Raw genomic sequence first — 12,775 nt, forward strand, 5'->3', positions numbered from 1 at the left:
CTCAAGTACCGAGGTTGCTGAACCCAAGTTTGGTCTGATCCCACTGGTCTGACACCTGGTGCTATTCCTGCTGCCTACAACATATCCACTAAGCCATGCTGGCCAGAACAGTGTAAGCATTCTTTTAAAAATCATTCGAAAGCTGACCAGTGTAGCTCGGTGGTTGAGCATCGACCTATGAACCAGGAGGTCACAGTTCGATTCCTAGGCAGGGTACATGCCCAGGTTGCAGGCCCCTTCCCCAGTAGGGGGCATGCAGAAGGCTGCTGATCAATGATTCTCTCTCATCATTGATGTTTCTATCTCTCTATCCCTTTCTCTTCCTCTCTGAAATCAATAAAAATATATTTTAAAAATCATTCAAATAACCAAAAAACTGGTGGAGATAACTCATTTACACATTTAGGGTGAATGAGAAAAAAACAACTTCTTAATATGAAGCAAGTGGAAATATGGTTTGTGATAAAATTCCCGGTGACAGAATCATAAAAGGATTCAGGAAGTTAGATAGTCAAAAATATAGACAGATGTGAAGAAAATATGCTCTGAAAAAAACCCACTGATGATTCAAAATGTGGCTTTCATGATGAAGTCACTGATGTCAAGCTGCATGTTATAATTTGAATAAAACTTTAAAAAATATAAATGGAAAAGGCAGTCTTTATACATTAATGTATAATTTTACTTTTATATTTGTTTACCTAAAATGACAAATTAAGTATTAAGTAAATAATTAAATAAGTAGACAGGACCATTTTATCTATATCCCTAAAATTTTATATTTGGCAAAAATAATAGTAGGTTTTCTTTTGAGAACAATGAAGAGATTACTTTAAATTCTGTTGTGTAAATAATTCTGGGTATCAGTGACTCAGGCTTGAGTGGGAAGTGGGATTTGAACCAATCTTGAAGAATCATTGGAAAAAAGAGAAGTAACTATATTAAGGGACTTGACTTTTCTAGGGCCTTAGATATGTAATCATATTGAATTCTCATAGATATTATTATTCCCAGTTTACAGATGGGGAAGTTGAGGCTCAGAGAAATTAATGAGTTTGCTCCCAATGCCACAACCCACACAATTAACTTTCAATTCCAGCACTGGGCTTTCCCCGGGAGGCAATCTCCAGCACAGGGTGTATCTAGAAGACTGTGTTGGACTTCTCTCTCCCTTACCATCCTAATTGGTGTAAATTGCTCAACCTCTCTTAAGTTTCTTATCACAGGGATAATAACATCATCTCTTCAAGGAGCTGTTGAGATAATTAAATGAGCTTTTACAAGTAAAGTGCTGGGAATAGCAACTGGCTCTTAAATGCTCTGTGGGTGTTAGCTTCCATGATGCAAGGAAAAGGTGAAGGAGAAAAAGGAGGGAGGGAAGGAGAGAAGCAGGAGGACTTTTAATCTCTCAGATCGCCTCTGTCAGAAGCACAGGGCATTCTGGGTAGGAGGGGTGGGAGGAGCAGAGATGCCAAGTCTGGCCAGGACAGAGCTCTACCTGCTGCTTACTCAAAATGGAGGAGCCGGTGGGAGTGGGCATTTTGGGGTAAATCCAGCTTAGATGAAGATGGCTGGGTATACATACTCCAATTTGGCAGTAAACAGATTTTCATACCTCAATTCTTAATTTTCCTATTTTGTTCCCTGAATGCCCCACTATGAAGGCTGCTACATAAATAATTTACAGCCTAGTTATGTTCAATTTATCTATTATTTATTATTTAACCTCTTTAAGTCTCAATGAAGCCTATATTTAAAAAATGGCGAAAAAATTTCCAACTCATAGAGTTGTTGTATCATAGAACATATATGTTAGATATTTGCCTAGAATCTGGTATGATTAATAAAAGGTTGTTTTGCCATATTTCCTTTACCTTTTATTTTCTCCATATACTAAGGTTCTTTTTTTAAAAAAATGTATGTGGACAATTGGACTCTTTTAAAAAAAATGTTTTTATTGATTTTAGAGAGAGTAAGGGAGAAGGGTAGAGGTAGAAACATCAGTCGGCTGCCTCCTGCATGCCCCCTCCTGGGGATTGAGCCTGCAACCTAAGAATGTACTCTGCCCAGGAATTGAGCATGACCTGTTGGTTCATGGGTCCACTCTCAAAACACGGAGTCACACAGGCTGGGCATACTAAGGTTCTTAAAACCAGAATACATCTTATAACCAATGTATACATTCAATAGGGAGCTTTTTTATTTTTATTTTTTTCACTTCCCAGAGCTATTATTAAATCATCGCTGTGCCTCACACAGCTCTGAACTTTATTTCCCCTCAGAGAAGACTAAATACAGAAGTTGTATTGTATGTACTAAGCACTGTATTCTCAAACTATTAAAAAGTAAGTGTTCAATAAATTTTTTAAACAATAAATGACTGAATGATAATCAAGGAACTAAGATATTGTTACAAAGAGGCACAAAGTCCAAATTAGTTTACAAATTTTACTAAGAGAAGTAACTTGATAAGACAATGCTTGATATTCTGAGACATATAACTGATGTAAGAGTTTTTGTTTATTTATAACCCACCTTATTCAGAAAGGGATTTAAGATGGCTTACACAGATAGAAATAAATGAAAAAGCATGTGAGAACTCTGAGAGGGAGAAAAAAACACACCACCCAAACAAAACAAAACAAAAACACAAAAACAAGGATACGGACTTAAAATGAATATGGGCTTAAAATGAAGCCAGGAAAGAGGCAAATAAGTAAAATTCTACAGGAATCCAAAGAAAAGAGAATTCCTGAGGTTTAGAAAATGTCAAGAACACTTCCCTGGTGGAACTTGGATTTGCTCTGAAGTATTGGTTCCAGCTCAGCCCCACCTGGGGCTTGGTGTCTCTGGAGCTGCCAGCCGTTTCAGAGCCTGGGGAGCAGGAGGGTGCTTTCTGGTGCCCAGGAATTTTTATGAAGATGAGCCTCCCAAGGGCCTGGGCTCCTGGGAAGCCTTCCACACGCTGGATCTCACCAATTATCTCATTTTCATAATAAGTTCACCACTTTCCCTAATGGCTCCACTTCCATCGACAGGTACAGGGGAAAGATCAGGACACTGCATCTTTCAAGGGAGATAAATTCAGGTAAGTCTGTGAAGAGATGATTATTTTAAAAATAAAGCCCAGCCAGTGTGGCTCAGTGGTTGAGCCTCCACCTATGAACCAGGAGGTCACTGTTGGATTCCTGGTCAGAGCACCTGCCTGGTTACAGGCTCCTTCCCCAGTGTGGGGCATGCGGCAGGCAGCCAATCAATGATTCTCTCTCATCAGAGTTCTTTCTCTCTCTCTCTCTCTCTCTCCTCCCTTCCTCTCTGAAGTCAATAAAAATATAATAGCAAATAAATAAATAAAAATGAGGAGTTGGCCTTTGAACTCATGGCAAACTCTGGTACTGGGGGGTGGGGTGCACAGATTTTTGTTTTGTTTTTTTATCCCTTATTTTCTTTTGCTGCCTCCTTATGATCACTTCAAGAGCACAGTGTCAACTCCAAGGGGAAATGTCTTTCCAGGCTCTAACAATCTCAGGTGCAGGCAGGACTGGGGCATGGTGGTCTCTCCTCTCCAGCGGAAAAGTCAAGAAAGGGGAATTTAGAATTTAGAGGCTCTGTTTCTCAGGGGACAGAGTTTAAATCTAAACTGAAAACCACGTTCAGTCTTTAATGCTCTGTCTGCTCTGGCAAGTTGCTCTGCGTTCTCAAGACGCACTCACTAGAAAATGGGGATAATCACCCCTTCCTGACAGGGCTGACTTGCAGGAGAATCCAATATAATGGGCTCGGCTTAACAGTTGGCACGGGGCGTGGTGAACAGATTCCCGGGCCCACGGAATGCAACTCGACTAGAAGCAGCCTGGGAAAGTGAGCGGCTTAGGTGAGTCTCCAGTTTGGGGAACGCTGAGGCCACCTGGAAAGTACAGTAACACTAATAATCAGTGGTGGTGAGGTTCCGCGCAACTGACAAGAAACCCCCAGCAGGGCGTATGAATAAACCCACTGGCTGGCAGGAGCGGGGGAGCGGTCACGGGCATCCTCCTCCCGGGCGGGGACTACCCTTGCGCTCTCCACGCCGGGACGCGCCCTCGCAGCCTCCCCGGCCCCGCGGGTCGGGAGCTCCGAGCCGAGGTGCGCCAGGTGCGCGGGTGCCAGGCGCGGCCAAGTCGCTGCGCACTGAGTCAGCCGCCCAGCTATGCTGCGGAACCAGGACGGCCGGCTCGGCCGCCCCCGCCGCTGAGCCCGCGCTGCCCCCGCGCGGGGCGCCGGCTCCCCGCCCCCGCCGGCCGGGAGGAAGCGGCCGAGGCGCGGCGCCGAGCGGAGCACCTGGGCTGGGCGCCGAGGCGGGCGCGGCGCTTCCGGAGCTGCGCGCTCCCCGCGCTCCCGCCTCCAGGTGCGGCGGCCGCGGCGCCGGCGAGTGACAGCGCCGCCCGCGTGGCCGCCGTCCGGGCTGCAGACGCCGCGCGGGCAGCCGGCGGGACCGGAGGAGGCCCTGCGCCTGGGACCGACGGGTGAGGACCCTGCGAGCCGGCGGGGAGAGGCGCGGCCCCCGGGCTCCCCCTCCGCCCGCCTCGCCTCCCGAGCCTGGCGGCTCTCGCGCAAGGCGAGTGCCGGGGGCCACGGGGTGGGCTGGGCGGCGTGGACCGGGCCGAGGTGGGAGGACCGTCTCGGGTTGGGTCTGGGCTTTTCGGTACTTTTTTCGGGTAAATTTCCAGAACGCCAAGTGCTGGACTCTGGTTTCAGCCCCTTGGATTTCGTTCCCGCGTGTGGGCGTCTAAAAGGAAACCAGAAGCGGGTAAGTGATACAAAAAACCCACTTACTGAGGCGCGTTGGCCCGGGAGGGTGACAATCCGGACAGTTAGAACCGTCCTTCATCCCCCCGCCTCCAAAGGAAAATAAACGGAAAGGAGTCGCCCTGTAGCGAGTTTCAGGCACCAAGTTATTTTCTCGGTCGAGATAATGAGTTTGCTCTGATCTTCGAGCTCCCCCGCATCCTGCTCCTTGTGCACGGGGGACGACAGGCCTGTAAATACACGTTAATTGCTGTCATCTGACTTCCACCTGCCTCCGCTGTACACCTTGCGCGGGCGACCTGTGGACAGTGAGTTGACCAGATTGCTCTTTCTCCTCTCCTATTGGAGACAGGTCTCTTGCAGGGGGATGGGTGCCCATCTCATTTAGAAAAGTAAGTTCGTCCTGGTTTGTTTCTTGAACACTTCCCCTCTCCTCCTTGCAGCGATCTGGAGCTATTTTGCTGTTTTGCTGTGGGGGAAAGCGTCGTGAAGTTATATTGTGAACTATAACCTTTGATAATTAGAGGAAAATGGAAGCTGGTGTGTGTGGAATAGTGTGTTAGGCTCTTGCAAGTTTGTGTGGTGATAGCAACACTTTTAAATTTTATTTTCTGCACGTTTGCCCTTGAAGTAGACTCCTTTTGGTTTAAAAAAGTGTACTGAAACAGGAACTATTTTTAAAATTACTTTTAATCGGATGTCATTGTGATTACCAATAATAGTATTGTACTTACAAGCTCAGTATTGATTTTCCCGCACTTAAGCACTCTACACCCCAGAGAATTTGTGGAACGTTGCCCACAAGTAATTGGAAGATGAAGTTATGGCTTTTTTTTTTTTTTTTTTTTTTTTTTTTAAGGAAGCTAACTTTTTTAGAAAAAAAAAATAAAAGAGAAAAATACCCTTAAACTTTTAGTGATGACTTTCATGCACGTACAAGAGAAATATTGAGGGAAAATTCTCAGGACATTCCACTGTTTAACTATGTTTTAAAAAGAAAGAAAAAATAAAATGGGTCATGGAACTAGGCTAGAGCTTTAAAGTGGAAATATCTCCTTGGCTCCTTTTTAAACATACGGGGTGGGGCTGAAGTAGGTTTACAGTTGTTTGTATGGAAATTATGACAAGAATTAATAAACAATAATACAAAAGTGAATTGTGTTTCCCAAACTCAAAACTGTAAACCTACTTTTGCCCACCCCTGTATACTATTAAATACACACGTAATATATCTTAACACCAGGAGTGTTTTATATGGAGTTGAGTTGTCATTAGTACTCAAAGATTTATTTTAAATACCTGGAGCGTCAATCAAAGGATTTAAACTTATGTATGAGGGCCTATATGTGGTTGTGTTTTTTCCTTCTTCTGTAAGCCTGTTAAATTTTATATGTTGTCCATGAAAGGAGAAGCTGGTGGTACATTTAAAAATATATATATTTCTGTTGATTTCAGAGAGGAAGTGAAGAGAGAGAGAGAGAGAGAGAGAGAGAGAGAGAGGGAGAGAGAGAGAGAGAGAGAAACATCAATGATCAGAGAGAATCATTGATCAGCTGCCTCCTGCATGCCCCCTACTGAGGATTGAGTCTACAACCTGGGCATGTGCCCTAACCTGGAATCAAACCGTGGCCTCCTGGTTTACATAGGTCAATGTTCAAGCACTGAACCACACCAGCTGGGCTGATGGTACATTTGAAAACAAATTTGTAATCATCTACCACTAAAACTTCCTAGCAGTGTGAGGCTTACAGATAATTCAGTTAATAATTTTCAATTTCACTACTCTTAGTTACTGTGGTTAAATATAGGATTCATTTTATAATAAATTGCTATTTTCTTGTAAACTCTGAGACTATGAAGGTTTAAAAACCTGCTTAGACGGAAAACAGTATGGAGTTTCCTTAAAAAATTAAATATGGAACTGCTGTTTGACCCAGTCATCCCACTTGTAAGAATATATCCTAAGAAACCCAAAACACCAATCAGAAAGAATGTATACACCCCATGTTCGTAGCATTCCTATTTACAATAGCGAAGATCTGGAAACCGCCCAAGTGCCCATCAGTAGATGAGAGGATAAAAAAGTTGTAGTACATTTACACCATGGAATACTATGTTGCAGTAAAAAAAAAAAAAAAAAAGGATCTGTCCTCCTTTGAGGCAGCATAGAGGGACCTGCAGAGTAGTAATGCTAAGTGAAATAAACCAGTCATAGAAAGACAAGTATCACATGATCTCATTCATATGTAGAATCTAATGAACAAAATAAACTGATGAACAAAGTAGTTCCAGAGGCAGAATCATGGAACAGACTGTCCAATCTCAGAGGGAAGGTGGGGGTGGATGGTGGGAAGTGGTCAACCAAAGAACTTGTATGCATATATGTATGACGCATGGACAGAGACAATAGGGTGGTGAAGGCCTGGGGCGGGGCATGGGGGTAGGCTAGAAGGGGTCAATGGGGGAAAGAAGGGGACATATATAATACTTTTAACAATAAAGGTTTTTAAAAAAATAGAAGCCTGCTTAGGATTCTGGGTTATAGACCTCATGATATCAAAGAAGGTATTTCTTCTTTTGTACTTTCTACTCCATGTCCCTGCAACTTGGAGAAAGTTTGGTGAAAGATGCTATGAAAATGTTAAAATGGAAATTGCTGTTAAAATCTTATTTTAACAAAGGTTCCCCCCCCCCCCCCAATTCATTTACTGACTCATAGGATCCAGTATTTTCATTACTCTAAACAGAGGGATTTAAAAAAATTCTCTGTGAAATATTAATTAGGTAGGGAGAACTTGTTATTAATGTTGGAGATATTTCTTAGCTTTGACAAGAAGTGATTGATGAGAGATTGGAGGCTAGGAGATGACTTATTCACCTTTTTTGTGAAGTCCTAGACCCCTGTGGTTGATTATTTTAGGTTTCTTTTAAGCATTAGCCAGATTAAATATTTAATGATAGGTAAACCATTTTGCTTGCTTATTTCCTTAATTTACTAACAGTTAATGATACTGTCTTCACATGATCTTTTCTAGTTAGAAATTTGATCTGTTAATTTTGTACAGTTTTGACTCAGCATAAACTTACTTCCTTACTCATGCCATGGAGGAAACAAAGGAGTCCTGATCTGGGTTGAAGAAATCATTTTGAGCAGCTTCAGGGATAAAACTACCGGAGAAGTAGGAAGAATTATGTTTCTGTATTATACCATTTGTGTACAGAGGTGCATGGGTAGGTGAGGGAATACTCAGGGAAGGAATACTCAAGATAGTGCATCTGCCTTCATAGTTCTCACAAAAATGGGATGCAGAAAGGATTGTTATATTACATAGCTTTAGGAAGAGAATGGTTTAATCCTTTGGAGTTGGAGAGATAATCAAGAAAGAGCAAAAGAGAAGTATTGTCTCCATGCTGATTACCAGGAGACTTGGACTTGCTGGGGTGGTGATGGTGAAAGTGGTTGCCAAGATGCTTTCACAGTATCTTGATGAAGTTGAGAATTTTTAGTCTGCCCTTGAAGGCCCTGCATCACCAAGTCCAGCTTCCTTTTCTGGCATCACCTTTTATTATTAGACTATTGGTCCCTCCCAGGACTCTCATCTTGCTATTGCCTGCAGACATCTTCTCCCTCATTGCTCCCTTTATGGCATTCCTTCTACTTAAGATGCTTTTGTCTCCTTTTTGCTACATTTCTTCTTCACATCCTCTACAGCTCCTTCATTGAGCACTCCATCCTCAAGGATCAAATTACTGCATCTTTCATTTATATTCATGAAGCTGATTGGAGATTTTGAGAGTTCCCCTGGCATTCATGAAAGATGTTGGTGCTACTTCTCTCTGTACTAAAAAAAAACCAAAAAACAAAACTTAAAATATAAACCATGTGAAAGTCAAGGTCACACAATTTGATTTTTCTTATTATTTAAGTGCTATTTTGGGTACACCAGAGTCTTCCAATTTTTGGTGCTCCTTCTGTATTGGTACTTCTTGCTGTAGCAAGGAACTGACTGTTCATAGGCATGCTGTTTTCCTTCGGTTGTAGTCATGTCCAATCTACCCTTTTTGTTTAAACTCTTTGAGAGAAGACATTGCATCTTTACTTTCTTTGTAGCACTTTAACACACTGTTCTCAAATGAGATAAATAGGTGCTGCTATCTTGAACTGCAAATATTTCCCACTATTATCTTGGAGAGAGTAAATTGTGTGCCTTAAATATTTAGGGAATGAATAATTATAAATAAATGAATCAATAAGTTGGGAGATACTTGCAGAGATATCCTCTTTTCCTAAGAAAAAAGAGGCTTTGACAATTACAGAACCCCTAGGAATAAGCCCTCAAATTCAGTTGGAAAAGAGGTCAGGGTGCTATTTATAAATGCAGAGAGAGGAAACAGTTCACAGTAGGCTATTTTGAAACATCTGGTTGTTAGACTAAAAATGCAGCTCAAATTCAGAGGAATGGTGGGGCACACATTTGTATTATATTTTCAGATTGAAAATAGAATGTATGTATGAAAAATGCACATATTCTAAGTGAACATTTTAAAATCTTTTTATTGAACTATAATGATCATGCTAGTTTTGATCTGAGTAAATCAAACATTACAGCTATGTTCATTGTAGCATGCACTGGAATAGAGTCCCGAAGAATATGTGCCTATGTTCATATCAAGGGTTCTCAGGGGTCTGATTTTTCTTCTTCCTGTTGGATGTGGCCAGATTGCAGAGGGGGTGGGAGGGGGCTGGTACTGGGCAGAGGAAGCTGTCCAGGTGTTAGGGGCACACAGCTGGAAGGCCTCCATAGTGATGCAGGCTTCCACTTATTATTACTTTTAATTATCCCCACTTCTGCTCTTGTAGGAACTTAGGAAGATGAAATCTTTCTCTGGTTGCCCAAGATTTATGGCTCTACTTTAAAGATTTCTAATGGAAAACAAGTCTCAAACATTAGCCAATTAACTTAAAATGTAGGTGGACAGCTTGAAAGAGAAGCTGCGTGAAGCTGAGGAGATTATCAACCATGTAACTATTGAGATAATACCTAAAAACTCTAACCTAGATACTACTTAAGCCACTAGTAGCTTCTCATAACAAGTAAAGGAATTGCCATTTCTGGCCTTCGCCGGATGTGGAAGTGGGTATTAAGTTTTAGATTTTGAAAGAGTTGTATTTTTCAGGTAACAGTAAATAAAATAATCAAAACATAATGTAGAACAGTCGTTTTCCTTTGATCCAAGCCATGAATGCTTTTGCCCAGAGCCTGGCTGTTTCAAACCTCAGCAATGCTTGTTAGTTGCCAGGGTCTGTTCTAAGATCTCTATGTATATTTACTCATTTCATTCTCAAAACAGTCTTGTGTTGTAGGCGCTATTGTCATCACTGCTTACACATGACAACAGTGAGGCTCAGAAAAATACAGGAACTTTCCCAAGGTCCTGCAGCTGGTACACGGCAGAGCTGGGATCACTGATAATCACTGTGCTCTGTGTCCCAAGTCTAAAGTCTTCAGTAAGATCATCGTTTTCACTACTCTAACCACATCTGCATTTTGCTAAATTAATAAAACTGTGTTTACTGCTGTGATAGGTGCTTTGTAGGTTTATTAGGAGAATAATTTACAGTGTTATTTAAAAGAAATGTAATTTTGCTAGGCAGGCAGTAATCTATTATGAATATGACCAAGTGCAGTATTGTATACAACAGATGAAGTAATAATAATAATAGCCGACTTTCTAATTCATGTCAGGTACTGTTGTATATACCCTATAGTTTTCACTTGTTTAATCCTAATAGAAATCCTGTTAGGTCTGAGGAATATTGTCCTCATTTGACAGACAAGGAAACCGAGCTCCCAGGAAGATAAATGGTGTAATCAAGGTGCACGGTTAACAAGCGGGAAGGCCAGCTTGGAATTCAGGCAGCCTGACTCCAGAGCATTTTGCTCTCTTCCTGTACTGCGGACGAGGTAGAATTAATGAGGAATCGATAAGGGGGAATGGAATAGGTAGGGAAGATTCATGGATGTGGCGGAACACACTTGTGAGACTTGAATTGCCCCCAAAGGAAAGGAAAAAGCCAAAGTAGGTACGGGGAGTTCCTTTTGAATGAAAGCTGAAATGTTGGCCAGAATCTTCTAGTCAATCTCCCTATCTCCTTATTGTGGTAAAAACACACATAGTAGTGAACTATTTTTAGGTGTATAGTTCAGTGGTGTTACGTATGTTTACACAGTGGTGGAAAGGATCTCCAGAACTTTTTCATCTTACAGAACTGACCCTCTCTATCCATTAAACACCTGCCCCTCCACTCCCAGCCCCTGGTAAACACCATCGACTTTCTACTTCTATGAATTTGACCAATTTATATATCTCATGTAAGTAGAATCAAACAGTATTTGTCCTTTTTAGACTGCCTTTGTTTATTTAGCATAATGTCCTCAAGGTTCATCCACGTTGGTAGCATATTGCAGAATTTCCGTCCTGGTTAAGGGTGCATGGTATTCAGTTGTGTATATAGCACATTTTGTTTATCCGTTCATCCATCAACACTTCCATTCCCTGACTTCCTTTGTATCACGTTTCCAGTTAAACCTTTACAACCATGGTTAAGTACCTTTTGAAACAATGCTTTAATACTTTTTGCTCTAGTCAAGCAGTTGTTTTGTTTTTTCACCCCATCACCATTGACTACTCTGGTGAGCAGTGAAATCTTTGGCTGTATTTGAAGATTTTATTTTGCCTTCATATTGTTTACTTACTGTATCAGTTGTCCTACATAGTTCTTTCTGCAGTCATAGATGCAAAATAAATTTTAATAAACTAAATTCTGTATTAACATTTCTTTATATAGTAACTAGAGGCCCGGTGCATGAAATTCATGCATGATAGGATCGGGCCTAAATGGGCAGTCGGACATCCCTCTCACAATCCAGGACTGTTGGCTCCCAACTGCTTGCCTGCCTGCCTTCCTGATTGCCCCTAACCGCTTCTGCCTGCCAGCCTGATCACCCCCTAATCACTCCCCTGCCAGCCTGATTGATGCCTAACTGCTCCCCTGCCAGCCTGTTTGCCCCCAACTTCCCTCCTATGATGGCCTGGTCACCCCTAATTGCCCTCCCCTGCAGGCCTGGTCCCCCCCAACTGCCCTCCCCTGCAGGCCTGGTCCCCCCTCAACTGCTCTCCCCTGCAGGCCTGGGTCCCCCTCAACTGCCCTTCCCTGCAGGCCGGTCACCCCCAACTTCCCTCCTCTGCCAGCCTGGTCACCCCTAACTCGCCCCCCTGCAGGCTTGATCACCCCCAACTGCCCTCCCTTGCAGGTCTGGTCCCTCCCTACTGCCCTCCCCTGCTGGCCATCTTGTGGTGGCCGTCTTGTGTCCACATGGGGGCAGCCATCTTGTGTGTTGGAGTGATGGTCATTTTGCATATTACTCTTTTATTAGATAGGATTTCAAAGATGTTCTCCCTTAATGTGTCATTGGCTCTTAGATCTCAAACAATTAAATGTAAATGAATGTAGGCTCCCATATTTAAACACTTACATGTACATATATACCCACAATCAAATTGAAAAAGTATATAAAATTTTGGCTTGTACCCTTGCTGGTTTGGCTCAGTGGGTAGAGCGTCAGCCCCTGGGCTAAAAGATTGTGGGTTCAATTCTGGTCAAGGGAACCTACCTCAGTTGCAGGCTTGATCCCCAGCCTCCCATGTGTGAGGCAACCAATCAATGTCTCTCTCTCACAACGATAATTCTTTCTGTCATTTCCCTTCCTTTCCACTCTCTCTAAAAATCATTGGGAAAATACCCTTAGGTGAGCATAATTAACAGCAACAATAAAAACAAACAAAGAAAAAACTAGGTCTTGCAAGGCCTACTATATTTAAGTAGCATTTCTTTAGTGACTATACGTACTTAGCTAGACAGAGGAGATAGAAAATATGAAGTCCTTCATATCCCTCTACTGTTAAGTAAGTTGTATAGTCTTAG

The 12,775-nt window shown here is 42.4% G+C and overlaps 1 protein-coding gene across 6 annotated transcripts in view; it reads left to right on the forward strand.

The window, feature by feature from the left end:
* Positions 1 to 4,369: 4,369 nt before the first annotated feature.
* Positions 4,370 to 12,775, forward strand: part of ARAP2 (ArfGAP with RhoGAP domain, ankyrin repeat and PH domain 2) — a 173,699-nt gene continuing 165,293 nt past the window's right edge. For 4 of the 6 annotated variants that reach the window (XM_080650295.1, XM_080650300.1, XM_080650297.1 and 1 more), the window contains exon 1: positions 4,370 to 4,505. The gene's annotated coding sequence lies outside the window, so the exon portion shown is untranslated. Of the gene's footprint in view, positions 4,790 to 12,775 lie in introns of all 6 variants that reach the window. The other 2 variants (XM_080650296.1, XM_080650299.1) reach the window with 2 other exon arrangements.

Source organism: Plecotus auritus, assembly GCF_963455305.1.
Source record: "Plecotus auritus genome assembly, chromosome: 1".
Lineage (NCBI taxonomy): Eukaryota > Metazoa > Chordata > Mammalia > Chiroptera > Vespertilionidae > Plecotus > Plecotus auritus.